The sequence below is a fragment of the Phacochoerus africanus genome, chromosome 12 (assembly GCF_016906955.1).
Source record: "Phacochoerus africanus isolate WHEZ1 chromosome 12, ROS_Pafr_v1, whole genome shotgun sequence".
Lineage (NCBI taxonomy): Eukaryota > Metazoa > Chordata > Mammalia > Artiodactyla > Suidae > Phacochoerus > Phacochoerus africanus.
The window spans coordinates 12,870,470-12,886,101 of NC_062555.1; the positions used below are offsets into that span (position 1 = coordinate 12,870,470).

The 15,632-nt window shown below is 44.0% G+C and overlaps 1 protein-coding gene across 1 annotated transcript in view; it reads right to left on the minus strand.

The window, feature by feature from the left end:
* ESRRG (estrogen related receptor gamma) overlaps positions 1–15,632 on the minus strand; it is a 657,829-nt gene that overhangs the window by 627,072 nt on the left and 15,125 nt on the right. The gene's annotated exons all lie outside the window — the stretch shown is intronic.

Sequence of the window (15,632 nt, forward strand, 5' to 3'; positions counted from 1 at the left end):
AATTAAGAACCATTAAGCCTCCATGGATGGCCTTAGCTCAGGAGCCTGCCACATCTCCTCCCACGTGGGGTACAGCCACTGGTAGCCTTCAGAGCATCCAGCTCTCCAAAACAAAAGGTCAAGATTTTGATACACTACTGCTGAAAGGTCACTGAGTCCTGCTGGAGACTATAAAACAGGGTGGACTGTCCCGCTGAACTTAACGAATGGATCATTCAGACAGGCATTCGCACCATTCAAAATTTACATACAGATTAAGTGCATGGCATTCGAAACTACAGGAACAATGTGACTGAATCAGAGAAGAAAGAAGAAAGGCATCTTCTCAAGGTTTGTGAGATTTCATAAACTTCAGAACATTTTCAGGGCAAAAAGCTTCTAGCAAGAAAAGTCCTCTGAATTGGAACTCCTTAGGTCCCCCCTGTCCCAGACCATGGATTCCCCCTGAATAACCCCACAGATTTTTAGCTTCTGGCTTTTATAAGCACACATGCACGTCACCAATATCTCCCCCAAAGTCAAGTTGTTTAGGAGGGTTCTGATAATCAGTATGGAAAACTGAAGACTGCCACAAAGCATTTCTTCTTCTCACTGAGGAGATAATGGCTCTCCCCATTACGGGCAGAGGAGGTGTAAAATTCAACAGAGATGACATTCTGGAACTTCTGAAGCTGAGTCATGATACGTCTTGAAACATTTTCTCTCTGAACATTCCCTCTGAGATTCTAGCCACCATGCTGTAGGACTCCTGTGCCACAAGGAGAAGCCATATGCAGACACTCAGGTTGACTGCCCCACCTGAACCTCTAGACAACGGCCAGCACCAACTGCCAGCCATGGGAGTGACCCATTTGGACTACCTGGTAACCACAGCCTCAGCCAACACCTGAGGGCAATGGCAGAAGAGACCCCAAGTACCAAGGATCCATTCAAGCTCTTCCCAAATTCTAGTTTCACAAAATGATGAGCAGAAAACCAAAATGGTTGGAGTTGCCATTGTGGCACAGTGGTTAACGAATCTGACTAGGAACCATGAGGTTTCAGGTTCGGTCCCTGGCCTTGCTCAGTGGGTTAAGGATCCGGCGTTGCTGTGAGCTGTGGTGTAGGTGGCAGACGCGGCTCGGATCCCGAGTTGCTGTGGCTCTGGCGTAGGCCAGTGGCTACAGCTCTGATTAGACCCCTAGCCTGGGAACCTCCATATGCCTCGGGAGCAGCCCTAGAAAAGGCAAAAAGACCAAAAAAAAAAAAAAAAGGTTGTTTTAAGCCACTAAGTCCTAAGGTGAGTTTTCCCATAGCCTTATATCACTGCAATAGAATTTGTTTCCAAAGAAGGGATTCTGCCTAAAAAACGTCTGACATTGGTTTTGAGATGAAATGACAGGCACTAGCTTTTAGGGCCTTGAGGAGATGGTTTGTGAAAACTAGAAGAGACTCCAGGAGATGAGAACTTGAAGACAGAGAGGAAAATAACAGGAAAAAAAGGACACCTGAACTAAAGATGGGCAGTGAGTAAGCAAACCATTGCCCATGAAACTGGGCAGGGCCCCGAGGGCTCCTGGGCACAAAAGCCTTTCTGTGTCCCGCATCTCTTGTTCTTAGGAAATGGGCCTCATTCAGCCTCCTGACCTTCCCTGAGTCCCAAGAGGCAGGTTCAAACAGTTGCTGATCAGGGAAGGGAGGGGATGCAGAGACCAGGGAGGAGGAGTCAAGAAGCAATAATGCAGCCTAGGTCCAGGGGTCTGGTTCTTCTTCAAGGAACATCTTTGAGCTCTTCTGCAGAACTAAAACCCCCAACTAAGCAAAGATGTTCGTAGCTACCTGCTGAAGCATTCTTCATTCCAGAAAGGAGGACCACCAGAACCAGTCCTGGGCCACCAAAGACCAACGCGGAAGAAAAACACCAACTTGCTATCTAGCCTGATTCTTCTCTGTGGCCCTGTTTTCCACTCCAAAACTATTCTCTCCAGCGTCTTAAAGGCATTAGCCTGCTGTTGCCTCCTTTGCCTGGCAAAGCAACAAAGCTATTTTTTTTTCTCCTTTGCCCAAAACGCTGTCTCTGAGTTTCTGTTCAGCACCTGTGGACAAAGGCCAAGTTTCGGCAACAGTAATATTCCATATTCTACAGTAATACGGAAAGTAGAAAAGAAAGAACCCAGTAATCTTGGGGCTATGACTAAGGTTTCTGGGCAGAATGTTAAAAGTACCATCTGGCTTCTTCTGGAGGCTTATAATAAAACTCAAGACAAGAGAGGTGGATTAAGGGAGACACTGTTCCATGTTTTAGCAGAATTTAGATGCAGGATTTGCTGGGCTTCAAAAGAAAATGTTTTTCATCTCTAGACGCTCTCAAAAATGAGTCTCCAAGGACGAAATGCTTAATTGTTCCAAGACAAGATCAGTTCCGAGTCTTTGTTAAGACCTCAGAAAGGTTTGGGATGGTGCTCCACAGAAACTTCCAGAGATACAAAGGACTATCTAAGGTTCTAAAAGCAAGCATCACAGACCCTCTCTGTTAAACAACATAACTTTTAAGTGGCTCACGTGTAATTCTGTAGCGGCCTCCCCCAGGACTCAAGATAGAGCAGGATGTATGATGGAGAGATACAGAGGCAAGACTTTTGACTGACAGAGTAAATGTCAATAAGTCATTAGAAACAAACATGTTTCAAGAGAACAGTATTGGTAGAAGGGCTGCCAGATGAGAATAAAATGGACAGAGACAATACAAAGTGAAGAGAGGTCTTTAAACTCCCAACCTCCTATGTACAGCGAACAGCCTGAGAAAGCTACTCACATGCAAGCATGGGATTTTGTTTTTTTTTTAAGAATGCTGATTCAACAATGGGACCAAGACATAAAAAGGGAAGAGGCAAGAACGAAGGAGAATCATTCTGAGGCAGTGCGACTGGACCTTTATCAAGAAAATGGCACCAGGTGACCAGCCCAGTTTCAGAATGGCTATGGATCAGTGACTCCTACGTGGCTCTCATTCCCCCCCCCCCCCGCCCCTTTTTGAATGAGAGTGTTTACAGCAGTAACCCTCTCCCTGCTTAACACAGTATATTGACTGGGGGTTGCAGGCAGGGCAGAAACACACCTTTTGAGTTCAGAGGCTTTCAGATTAAAAGAAACCATTTTCAAGGAATTGACTTTTGGGGAGCCGCATCCACCTGTGGACATGATTTACATGACAGAATCTTGACCTTTAAACCAATGCTTACGTGGAAAGAGCTTTGGGAGGTAATGAGAGTATTCTCCATTTGGGAGGGTTTACCAGAGGGCAAACTGCTGTTGATTAAAGATGGCTGGAAATCCTTTGCTACTCCTTCCTTTAAGATTCATAGGCTTTGAAAACAAACTTATGGCTACCAAAGGGGCCAGGGGACGGGGAGGGAGGAATTGGGGGTTTGGAATTTGCATATGTGGTATCTGGAATGACTGACCCCGCAGGGACCTACTGTATAGCACAGGGAGCTCCACCTAGTATTCTATAATAATCTATAGGGGAAAAGGATGTGAAAAAGAATTGACCTATGTACAACTGAATCGCTTTGTTGTATAGAAGAATTTATCGTAACACTGTAAATCAACTACACTTCAATAAACTTTTTTTAAAGTTTTTTTAAACCCTCATAATATATACACTTCAAAAATAATAACAATGATAATAATTTGGACTAGGAGGCAATGACACCCCTAACATTAGTTAAAGATAAGCCCCACCACGCGGATAAGGGAATCTTTCCTCACACTACACTGCAAAAAGTAAAAATTACAAAAATTTAAAGTTTCCTACTAGTCTGACAGATGGAAGTGTAAATCATTGCTAGGTAGACGAAAATAACCAAGAAGAATCAAGAAAAAAATAGCTAATATCCTCCTGCCCCAGATGCAATATGGCCTTGTCATCCAGAAAGATTTTACACTTTTGCTACAGAGAAATTTGGGCAAGGCTGAAAAAATATATATATATATAGTTCTCCTGAAACCATAAACCTCTGACTGAAACTGGAACCCAGGTGCTGGGCCTCTAACCCAGTCAAGGCTCAGACTGGGACTCAAACCCATGATCCAGGACTCAAATCCGGCCAAAACCCAGATTGGGACTTGAACACACTGTTTTTTAATGAGTATCACACACCTGGTCCCAGGATTTACTGAAGCTTGGGTTCTTTATGTCTCAGCGCAGGTGGAATTCAGCCAGAGGCAAAGTGATAGGTAGGAAGTCGATTTATTGGGAGACAGACAAAGTGTGGGCCATCTCAAAAGGTGAGAGAGCAGCACTGGGAGAAGAAACACACTCCACAGACATGGTGCGGGCTGTCTCAGAAGGCAAGAGATGAGAGGGCAAGGGACCCTGAAATATAGGGTGATGAATTTGTATATGCTGGGCAAATTCATTGGCTAATGAGTGGGAGGATTAGCCCAACAATTTCTGGGCAGGGGTGGGGTTTTACTGGGGTTGGGCCACCGCCCACTTTTTGGCCTTTTATGGTTGGCTTCAGAATTGTCAGGTTGACTGTGGGCATGTCATTCAGCTACTGTGTTCGGTGAGCTTATGCTGAAGCTCAAGGCCCACTGGAAGTCAAATTATCCGCCGTATTGGACTTAGTTGGTTCTAACCAGTTTTTGTCATATCCTAGGATTATGTCATTCTTTTCAGAGGTTTGCCATGCCCCTTTCTCTCCCTTTTCACTCCCAGACGAAGGTGTCTAATTACAGCTATACTCTTAACTTCCCCAGGGTGAAAAACGTTAGCCTTCCTCAAAAAATAAGGTGCTTCTTCATTTTGCACGATGATATGTAATAGACTTATTGGCATTACTCATGTCTTAGAATTCATCCTGCATATAACTCACTGCACCCAAATTCAATTTGTCTACAACATTTCGAGGGCACTGTTATTCCACAGAATGGGGTACACTGTCACTTGTGCATGGAGATCTAAAAGGTTTTGAGGTTACCTGCCTCTTCTCTGGGGAGATGTGTTGCATGTGATGAAATGGGCAGTCCCTCTGTGCTGCTGAATGAGAGGGGTCCCTCTGGGTGTCACTGTGAGCCTTTCCTTCGCTTTTAGGGGAAATAGCGCTGGGCACTGATTCAGATCTATGTAAACCTCTCCCCTTGGGAGAAGAAAGTTTTTAGAGGGCAGCAGATTCGTCTTTACTTTCCTCTCTCCTCTACCAGACTAAAAACTTGAGGGAAACAGCTTTCTTCTTTGGGTCTCCATTATATAGCACAGTGCATGCCATGGGACTGGTACTCAATAAATATCAGCTGAAATGAAAGGAGTCCCTTGTGTGCATGTTCCAGAATAGCTCTTCCCTGTTCACCCCCACCCACCTGGTTGTGGCCACAGAGGAAGTCAGATTCTAAAAATTCTCACCTAAAGTGCCCCATGGCATCTATGAGCCCTATAACCACTCCGGGGCATCTGCTTCACTCGTCGTCGTGTTCACCGTCTCCAGCTCCACCTTCCTACCTGCTCAAACATCCTCCCACAAGGCCTCTGTATTTGCTGTTCCCTCCACCCGCTCTTTCCTCAGACTTGTGTGAGGTCGGCTTCTTTATCTCCTTCGGGCCTGTACTCAGAAGTTACTTTCTCATGAATGCCTTCCTTGTCCATCTGATCTAAATTTCACCCTCCCAAACATTTCCTACCCCTTTCCCTTCCTTCTGCTTCTCTTCCCAGCAATTACCATTATCTTACATCCTATATGTTTACCTACTCATATTTCATATTATTCACTCTCTCTCCACTAGAATTTAGGCCCCATGAGCCCAGGGACCTTTATCTGTTTTATCTGTTTCAATCAGAAGTCTCTGGTATTTCATAGCATCTCAATATATGTTTGATGAATGAATGAATGAATGAGTGAATGAATTTAGAGCAGGCCGACTTCCAATGCATGGACTATTTTTCAACGGTAATTTTTGGTACAGGTGGGTACAGAGGGAGGGAAGACTGAGCAGAAGATTTATTAATGTGTGTTTCTTCCAAGATCCTGATCTCCTCCTCAGCCTGTTAAAATGTCTGGATTCTATGTAGGTGCAATAGATAAAATAGATTAAGATAGGCACTTTTCCATTTTATGGATATAAATATCTTCATTATCTTGAGAGGAATGTATAAAGCCATCACCACGGAAAACGGTGATCGCTGGCAGGTCCTAACTCTGGCTGTCATCTCATTGGCAAGTTCCCAAATAGAGCATAATGATTTGCTACTAATTCAAACCAAACTAATAACAATCCATGATTTTGCCTGATGTGTTTAAAGAAGTGAGATGGCTTCTATAGGATCTATTAAACTTACTGACAATATTTAATCAAAAAGCTAAATGTTTTGACCCTAATGATGCCTACTTGAAATATGACACGGTAATAGGGAGAATGAATATCATATTTTACAAACTTACAGGGAAAGCAATTCTCCATAACCTCTTAGTATTTTAGCACCCAAACTGTCAGAATGTTCTTATTAAAGCCTAACAAAGATATTTCCTGTTATAATGTTGACATCGTTAATGAAACACAGAAAATAAAAGGAGTCGGTCATCATGTTACTGAGAATGTGACAAGCAAGTTAAATATTTTTCTAACTTGCAAAGACAATGAAAAATAGTTATTTTCCTGATTTGCTTCCCACATCTTTTCTGGTTGACCTCCTCTTTGAATCTCTTTCCCATGCGTATTTCTGCTGACTCTCTCTCCCCCTACCTATATCAGCCCCCTGGGTTGGCGCTAAGTATAGAATTGGCAAGAAACTCTAGTATTAGATGGTTGTGGATAAATAGAAAATTTGGAGCCTTACAAATGGGATATGCAGGGAAATCAATCAATTTCATTAAGCATCAATTTTCTTATCTGTACAATTGGGACTTAAAGAATGCTTAATTCATAGAGCATTTAACAGGCTTTAAGCACCAGGTGGATGATAACTGTTAATATAAATAATAGCACAGAGAGAGAAATTCATCACAAAGATTAAAAATATGGCCCTGCAGTTTGTCATAATTGGATTCCAATCCTGATTCTGGGACAAACTAGTTTTGGAACCTTGAAAAGCTACATCATTGCTCTGAGTCTCAGTTTAGTTATATGTAAGAGAGAGAATTTTGTGAGCATTTAGTAAAATTCATCCCTAGAAAATGAAATGAAATGAAATGAAATAACGTCACCGTGACATGTTAAACACTCTTTAAAGAGTTGATATGGGAGTTCCCGTCGTGGCTCAGTGGTTAACAAATCTGACTAGGAACCATGAGGTTGCGGGTTTGATCCCTGGCCTTGCTCAGTGGGTTAAGGATCTGGCGTGGCCATGAGCTGTGGCGTAGGTTGCAGACGCAGCTCGGATCCCATGTTGCTGTGGCTCTGATGTAGGCTAGCGGCTATAGCTCTGATAGACCCCTAGCCTGGGAACCTCCATATGCCACAGGAGTGGCCCTAGAAAAGGCAAAAAGACAAAAAAATAAATTAATTAATTAATTAAAATAAAGAGTTGATATTATTAAAACTGTTGATAAACCCATTTCTAGGTCCAGCCTGGTGAATATTCTTTGGCTTTGTTGTCACCAAGCTAAGTCACCTTGAGGCCTTCAACCTTTGTGAATTGATACCTGCGACTTCAACGTGTCTGAAGTATTTTTTTGATACTCATTAACACTTTTAGAAAGCATTTAGAGAAATGAGTCTCTAAAATAATTCCATTGCAAAGGTCCAGTAGATGGGGTGCAGTTAATATTTCACCCAAAAGTTCAAAATCCTTTTCATTTTCCCAAAAGTTTCAGTGACCCTGCTTCCACAAACCTGTCTCTAGAAAGCCTCCGTCTTCAGCATAGTCCTAGTGTCATAAGAGTCAGCAAGAATTTATTTAGAACGTACTATGTGCCAGACCCCGTGCAAGGCATTTTACCAATATTAATGGTTTGACTTCTCCCCTCAACCCAGTACAGTGAATATATTCCCAACCTCATCTTAAATGTGTGGACATGAGAACAGAGAGTTGTGATTGGACCACACATAGTTCCACCACTGGTGAATGGCCAAGGGAAGGAATGAAGCCAGGCAGTGTCTTCTTCTGGATCCTGGGCTCTGAATCCCTCTGTTAAACTTCTTAATGCAAACACCGACAGTTCTAAGGACCGCATTCAGCTTGGCCATCTTCGTGGCCTGAAGTGACCGGGTAACTGCCAGCTCTACACTCTGCACTGGCCTCAGAGACTGGAGCTATACTTAGTCATGCTTTTGCCACACCCGTCATTCAAATCAATATGACTGGGCCATCAGTCGCATGATACTCAATTCTGGTTCTCATCATCAAGATCTGCACAAAGAAACTCTAAGTCCAGGAGTTCCCGTTGTGGCTCAGCAGTAACGAGCCCAACTAGTATCTGTGAGGACTCAGATTCGATCCCTGGCCTTGCTCAGTGGGTTAAGTGCCACTTGTTCTGTGAGCTGCGGTGTAGGTTGCAGATGTGGCTCGGGTCCTGCATTGCTGAGGCTATGGCTACGGCTGTGGCCAGCAGCAGTAGCTCTGATTCGACCCCTAGCCTGGGAACTTCCATACGCTGCAGGTGTGGCCCTAAAAGACAAAAAAAAAAAAAAAAGACAAAAAAAGATAAAAAAAAAGAAAAAGGAAAAGAAACTCTAAGTTAGTTCATTCAAACCAACCGCTATCCCTTCTGCTCATATTAGATAAGGATGAAACAATCTTCCAAAGCAAGACCAAGAATCGCACAAAAAAAGCATGCAAAGGAGAAAAAAACACACACTTTGGCCTCAAGAATCTGCCTTATGTCATGTGGGGATAAGACAGGTGTGGGACCTTAAGAATAGAGATTTCCCATAAAACAGTGCAAGATAATTTCTCCAATTTCAGGACTACAAGAGAAAAAAAAAAAAAAGCACCTTTGCAGTCCGTGTTAATGAAACTAAAAGCATCATTCACTATTGGGTACAAACTGAATTCAAACCAGGTTTTGCACAAGCCAGTTTGAAGGGAGCCACATCCTAATCGTTTCACGGGGCATTTAGAGACTTCGTTTTGTTTTGCCATAGCGAGAAACCGTGTAGTTAGAACTAAATTGAGCAGATTCAAAATGTGTCACTCTGACTCTAAGAAACAGTGAAAATGCTTCAGATCCATGCTGTGAAAAGAGCCAGCAATGGCCCATGTACATGTCTGAATCCTTCTCTGGATCTGCCCTAAAGACAGAATGCTAACCTCCAAAATCAAATGAAAAGATAGAAAGTAAAAAACTAAATAGGCTTGGTTACATTTCTTTTGCATTTGACGGTAGAGTCCTTGTAATATCATTTAGTCCTGCGACATAAAGGCACAGTACATTTTTAAGTGTGAACTCCATGTTTTTCTTGTAGCTTGACTGCTTTGATTTACCTGGGAGAGAATGGCCCTTGAGTAAACATCATATGGTTTTAAACATAACAGAAGCATTAGTTGAAACAAAGCTTGATGGAAAGTAACTGTCGGTTTAAGGATTACTTACACTTTGTGTCATAACGGAACTTCTCAGCCAGGGATTTAAACACCACGACTGAGCCCCAGCTCACTCTTCTGGTGTCTTCTTGCCCCTATGACTGGTGTGAGAGAAACTGTGTGGGCTCTGAGGTCAGTTAGATCATTTATTCACAAACATTTACTGGGAAAATATGACGTGCCAATTACAGGAATAGGTACTGGAGCTACAGTAAGATGAATACGAAGAGGAAGGAAAGCATAAATGCTGTTCCATCCCCTTGAGAAGCTCACAGTCTAATAAAAACAGACACAAACGTAATTATACTACAGTAGATGTGACGGATCAGAAGTATGGGTCACATTGGGTGAAAGTCCTTCTAGAAATCCCCGAGGCAGCTCACCGTCAAACTCTATCCCAAACCAGGTCTCCTCTAGTGTTCCTTAGCTCCATGACTGGCTTTATCCGCCACCCAGGAATATAGGGGCCCTCCTCGATGTCTTTTTTTTTTTGGGTCTTTAGGGCCGCACCTGTAGCATATGGAGGTTCCCAGGCTAGGGGTCAAATCGAAGCTACAGCTGCCAGCCTACACCACAGCCACAGCCACATGGGGACCTGAGCCATGTCTGCGACCTACACCACAGCTCACAGCAACGCTGGATCCTTAACCCACTGAGCAAGGCCAGGGATTGAACCTGCAACCTCATGGTTCCTAGTCGGATTTGTTCCCTCTGTGCCACGATGGGAACTCCTACCATGTCGAGTCTTAAATATGAGTTATTTCATCGCCATTATCACAACCCAAGTTCAATCTGTCAGTATCTCTAGCCTGAACTAAAAAATCTCAACATCGCTGATCATAAGAGAAATGCAAATCAAAACAACCATGAGATACCACCTCACACCAGTCAGAATGGCCATCATTAAGTCCACAAATAACAAATGTTGGAGGGGTTGTGGAGAAAAGAGAACCCTCCTGCACTGTTGGTGGGAATGTAAACTGGTACAGCCACTATGGGGAACAGTTTGGAGATACCTTAGAAATCTATACATAGAACTTCCATATGACCCCACAATCCCACTCTTGGGCATCTATCCGGACAAAACTCTACTTAAAAGAGACACATGCACCCGCATGTTCATTACAGCACTATTCACAATAGCCAGGACATGGAAACAACCCAAATGTCCATCAACAGATGACTGGATTCGGAAGATGTGGTATATATACACAATGGAATACTACTCAGCCATAAAAAAGAATGACATAATGCCATTTGCAGCAACATGGATGGAACTAGAGAATCTCATCCTGAGTGAAATGAGCCAGAAAGACAAAGACAAATACCATATGATATCACTTATAACTGGAATCTAATACCCAGCACAAATGAACATCTCCTCAGAAAAGAAAATCATGGACTTGGAGAAAAGACTTGTGGCTGCCTGATGGGAGAGAGAGGGAGTGGGAGGGATCGGGAGCTTGGGCTTATCAGACACAACTTAGAATAGATCTACAAGGAGATCCTGCTGAGTAGCATTGAGAACTTTGTCTAGATACTCATGTTGCAACAGAACAAAGGGTGGGGGAAAAAATGTAATGTATACATGTAAGGATAACTTGATCCCCTTGCTGTACAGTGGGAAAATAAAATAAAATAAAAATCAAGCATCTTCCACTCAGCTCACCCCCTCTTCATACAGTGGCCAATGTGAATTTCTTAAAAAAAAAAAAAAAAAGAGAGAGAGAGATTATATCTTCTCTATCTCGTCTCTATTTCCACTCCTCGTGGGATAAAGAGAAACCTAACAGGCTGATGAAGTTATTCCGAGTCTTGCCCCTGCTTCCTTCTCCTGCCTCACCCTGTATCTCATTCCTGAAACCAATGCTCCCACTGAGCCTAGTCTTTCCTCGGTCCCTTCATAGATCCTGATACGGGGTTCAGGATGTGCTACCCCCAAATACGGCGCCTCGGCACATTGACTATTTTCAGCCCTGAAGGCGTTTGAGGAAATGGTAGAAGCAAGAAGGCCCCCTGCCCTCCCTTGCCCTTCTCCCCTGGAGCAGGTCTTCCTCAGGTGACAGGTGCCCTCTCTCTACCCAGAGGAAAGGACCATTCCTGTCTCCGAGAGAGAGAAGGATACCAAGAGGAATCCAACCAATCACGGCTCGCCAGTGACTAGCCTGGCTCCCATATCTTCTTTGCGCCCTCACTCCTTCCCACGACTTTCTTCCACTCTTCAGCAAACCCAGCACAAACCCATTCAGGTCTGACTCTCTCTTCGGGTCTGCATGTCCTCATGAAAGTTCTCGTGTCACACAAAACGTAGGTGAAATCAGTGTGTGTGCCTCTCTCCGGTGAATCTGTGTTTAATTTTCAGACCCATCCAGGGACCCCAAGAGTATCAAGGAAACATTTTCCTCTCCTGCAATCCCAAATTTCTTCCTGACCCTGCATTTTGGTAGACGCCGTGACACCCCTGCCAGTGAGTCAGTGTTCTCACCTGGTTAGTGGGTCTTCACATTTCAGCTCAGGAAGACTTCCTTGGTGTACGTCTCTCCGAGGCTCCCTTACTAGGTCAGATTCTCCTGCCACAGGCTAATCGAGGTGCTCTCTTTCCCTCTTCGTGGCACCTGTCACAGTTGTCATTTTACTTTTGTTTGTGGGAATATCTGATTGATGTCAACCTCTGCCCTTAGACTGTAAGCGCCACAAGGGCAGGGACCCTATCTATTTCTGCTTCTCAAAACTATTGGTTAACACAATAAGCCTAAAACGGACAGACATTTAATCGAATTCATGGAATAAATGAAACAGAATAAAGAGTGGGAAAGTGGTGGGATAATGTTACAGAAGAGGCGTCAGCTGTGTTGGGTCTTGAAAACTGTATAATCAATCATTAGGCAGAAGGAACACAGGAGCAGAGAGACAAAGAAAAGAAACAGCCGGGCATCGCTCGGCCTAAGCGAAGCGGTGGGTGTGATCTGCCTGGGGGAGGGGAAGAGCTGAGTGTCAGAAATGAGGCTGGAGAGATTCCGAGACTAAACCACAGAGGGCCTTTTGTGCTCTGCAAAGCAATTTGGACTTTTGCCATGGGAAATCACTGAAGGGTTGTAAAAAAGGGCGTAAAATGATCATCAGATTTGCATTTTAGAAAAATCGCTCTCGAGGTAGTGTGAAGGATGTCCTTGCCAGGGGGATGCTGAAGGCAGGGTGACCAGTCCGAAGGCCACGGGACAAGCCGACGTGAGAGAGGCAGGAGCCACAGGCCAAGGCGGCCGCAGGGGAGGAAGCGGAGGGGGCCGTTTCAAAAGACGTCCAAGAGATGAAAATGATTGGCCACGGAGAGGAAGGTCAAAGAAAAAGTCAACGCGCCTCACCCTGGTCTCTGGGCATGCGCAAGAGGAGGGCCGTCGTTACGCACGCGCGGGAATCCTAAACACAAAGTGTGTGTGGACGGGAGAATGTTTCCAAACCTAGTGGGACTTAACATCAGAGAGTCTTGGGCCAGGATGATGTGTCCTCCAAACCCCTCCTCCCTCTCTCCCTACCACTCTTCCTCCTCTGTCCTCAATACTGTTTCAGGTGAATACACAACCACCTGCCAGTGGCCACACGGGTCCAGCCTCTCTATGTTCATATGAGGGACCACATTCTTGATAAAAGAAGAGAAACCAAAGTGTGCAGCCTCTGCATCTGCTTTACAAAATGCTTATGTTAACTTACGGTTCCCAGAGGGGAAACGTTGGGGGAGGGTAAATTAGTAGGTTGGGATTAATATCTACACACTACTATATATAAAATACGGAAGGAACAAGTACTGTAGAGCAGACTGTGCAGCACAGAGAAATCTACTCAATATTGTGTCAATGGGAAAAGAATCTGAAAAGGAATGGATAAATGTGGGTATATATAGATAACACACACAACTGATTCACTTTGCTGTACACCTGAAATTATCACAACATTTCAAGTCAGAGATCCTCCAACAACTTTTTTTTAAAGGGGAAAACGAAAGAAACGAAATGCTTGTGTTGCATTTCTTCTTAGATACCTAGCAGCTGGGTTAGGTTTAACTGGGCACGTGAGACAATCCCTTAAATGATGACAGGAAAACACTACAGAAGGAATGAAAGGATCAATGAAGCAGACAGGCCAGGCAAGCATTCCACTAAGACCACTTATTCAGGGCGGGGGGAAGGGAGGAGCGGAATACTTTTTTAATCCATGGTACACTGCAGTCGCATTTAAAAGAGTTGACTTTATGGCCTGAATAACATAGACTTTCAAGTAGGGAAATCCAGTAGGCAGTCTGGACCAACAATGGAGAACTGAGCCCTACTAGCAGATACCCAGTAGTTAAAACCATGGCAATAGAATCAGAAAGCACTCTGAAGACAGACATAGGTTTGTATACCGACCCCTCTTGTTATATTTTAAGGGATTCTGCGTAAGTTAAATCTATGAGCCTGCATTATATAAGCCAGGTAATAATACCTGTGTTAATTAAGGCAACTCCAGCTGCCATAAAACTGCATCTCTGTAACTCAGTCGCTTATTTATTTGCTCAAAGAAATGTCCCATTAACATGAAGTCCAAGTGATGGTTGAGCAAGACCATGACTCCTCCACCCAGCGGCTCTTTCGCCTGTAGGATCTTGAAGTCCTTTGTGTACAGCCTTTTCCCTTCTATGGCCCATGGTGGAAAGGGCACACACGTCCTTCTTCACGTTAGCCTGGGAGTTACATGCACATCTCAGTATCGAGAACAATCCTTCAGCCCCAACAAATGCAAAGGGGTCTAGGAAATATGGAACCCACCTGGCAATCATTTCCCAGTAGAAACGCTATACGACGGAAATGGCACGTGACTCTTGGTGAACAGCAACCTCAAACATGATCTCCCCTGCTTGGTGCAAGGATGAAAGGTGCAAATGGATGGATAATACGCCTGAGAGTATATCATGTCTAAGCAACTTCAGATAACGCTAAGTCCTACCATCGTCTCTGTGAGCTCCTCCTCTTTCTCCATCCTAAATACACCTCTCCTGTCTTCCAAATAAGCCTTCTATTTTCCCATTCCTGTCTTTATTTACATTCTCATCTTTAGGTACAAAACCCTACACTCATGTCTTCTCTTTGCTGCAAATTTCACCTCTACTTACTTTTTTTAAAATTTTTTTTGGCCACACCCATGGCATATGGAAGTTCCTGGGCCAGGGACGGAATGCGAGCCACAGCTGCGACCTGCTCCGTCACACCTGTGGCAATGCCAGATCCTTAACCCACTGCGCCATGGCAGGAACTCCAACCTCTACCTGTTTTTAAAGACCGATCTCAAAGCAATCTCCTGGAGTCAGCTTTTCCTAATTCTTCATGGCCAGATTAAACACCTTTGGACAACCATCACTGTGTTTAAGACTGTTCATGTAGCCCTTTCACCAGACAGCCGTACAGTGTTTTAACGATACCTGCATGTCCTTACACCCTCACACCGCACATAAAAATAAACTCAAAATGGCTTAAGGACTTAAGCATAAGACGTGACACCATAAAACTCCTAGAAGAGCTCACAGACAATATATTCTCTGACATAAATTGTACCAATGTTGTCTTAGGTTAGTCTCCCAAGGCAATATAAATAAAAGCAAGAATAAACAAAGGGGACCTAATCAAACTTAGAAGCTTTTGTGCAGCAGAGGAAACTATAAACAGAATGAAAAGATGACCTATAGAATGGGGAGAAAATATTTGCAAATGATGCGACCGACAAGGGCTTAATCTCCAAAATAGAGAAACAGCTCATACAACCCACCACCACCAACAAAAAACCCAATCTAAAAAATGGGCAGAAGGGAGTTCCCGTCGTGGCTCAGTGGTTAACGAATCCGACTAGGAACCATGAGGTTGCAGGTTCGATCCGTGGCCTTGCTCAGTGGGTTAAGGATCTGGCATTGCCGTGAGCTGTGGTGTAGACTGCAGACACAGCTCGGATCCCGAGTTGCTGTAGCTCTGGCGTAGGCTGGTGGCTACAGCTCCAGTTGGACCCCTGGCCCGGGAACCTCCACATGCCGCAGGAGCGGCCCAAGAAATAGCAAAAAGACCAAAAAAAAAAAAAAAAAGGTAGAAGACCTAAACATATATTTCTCCAA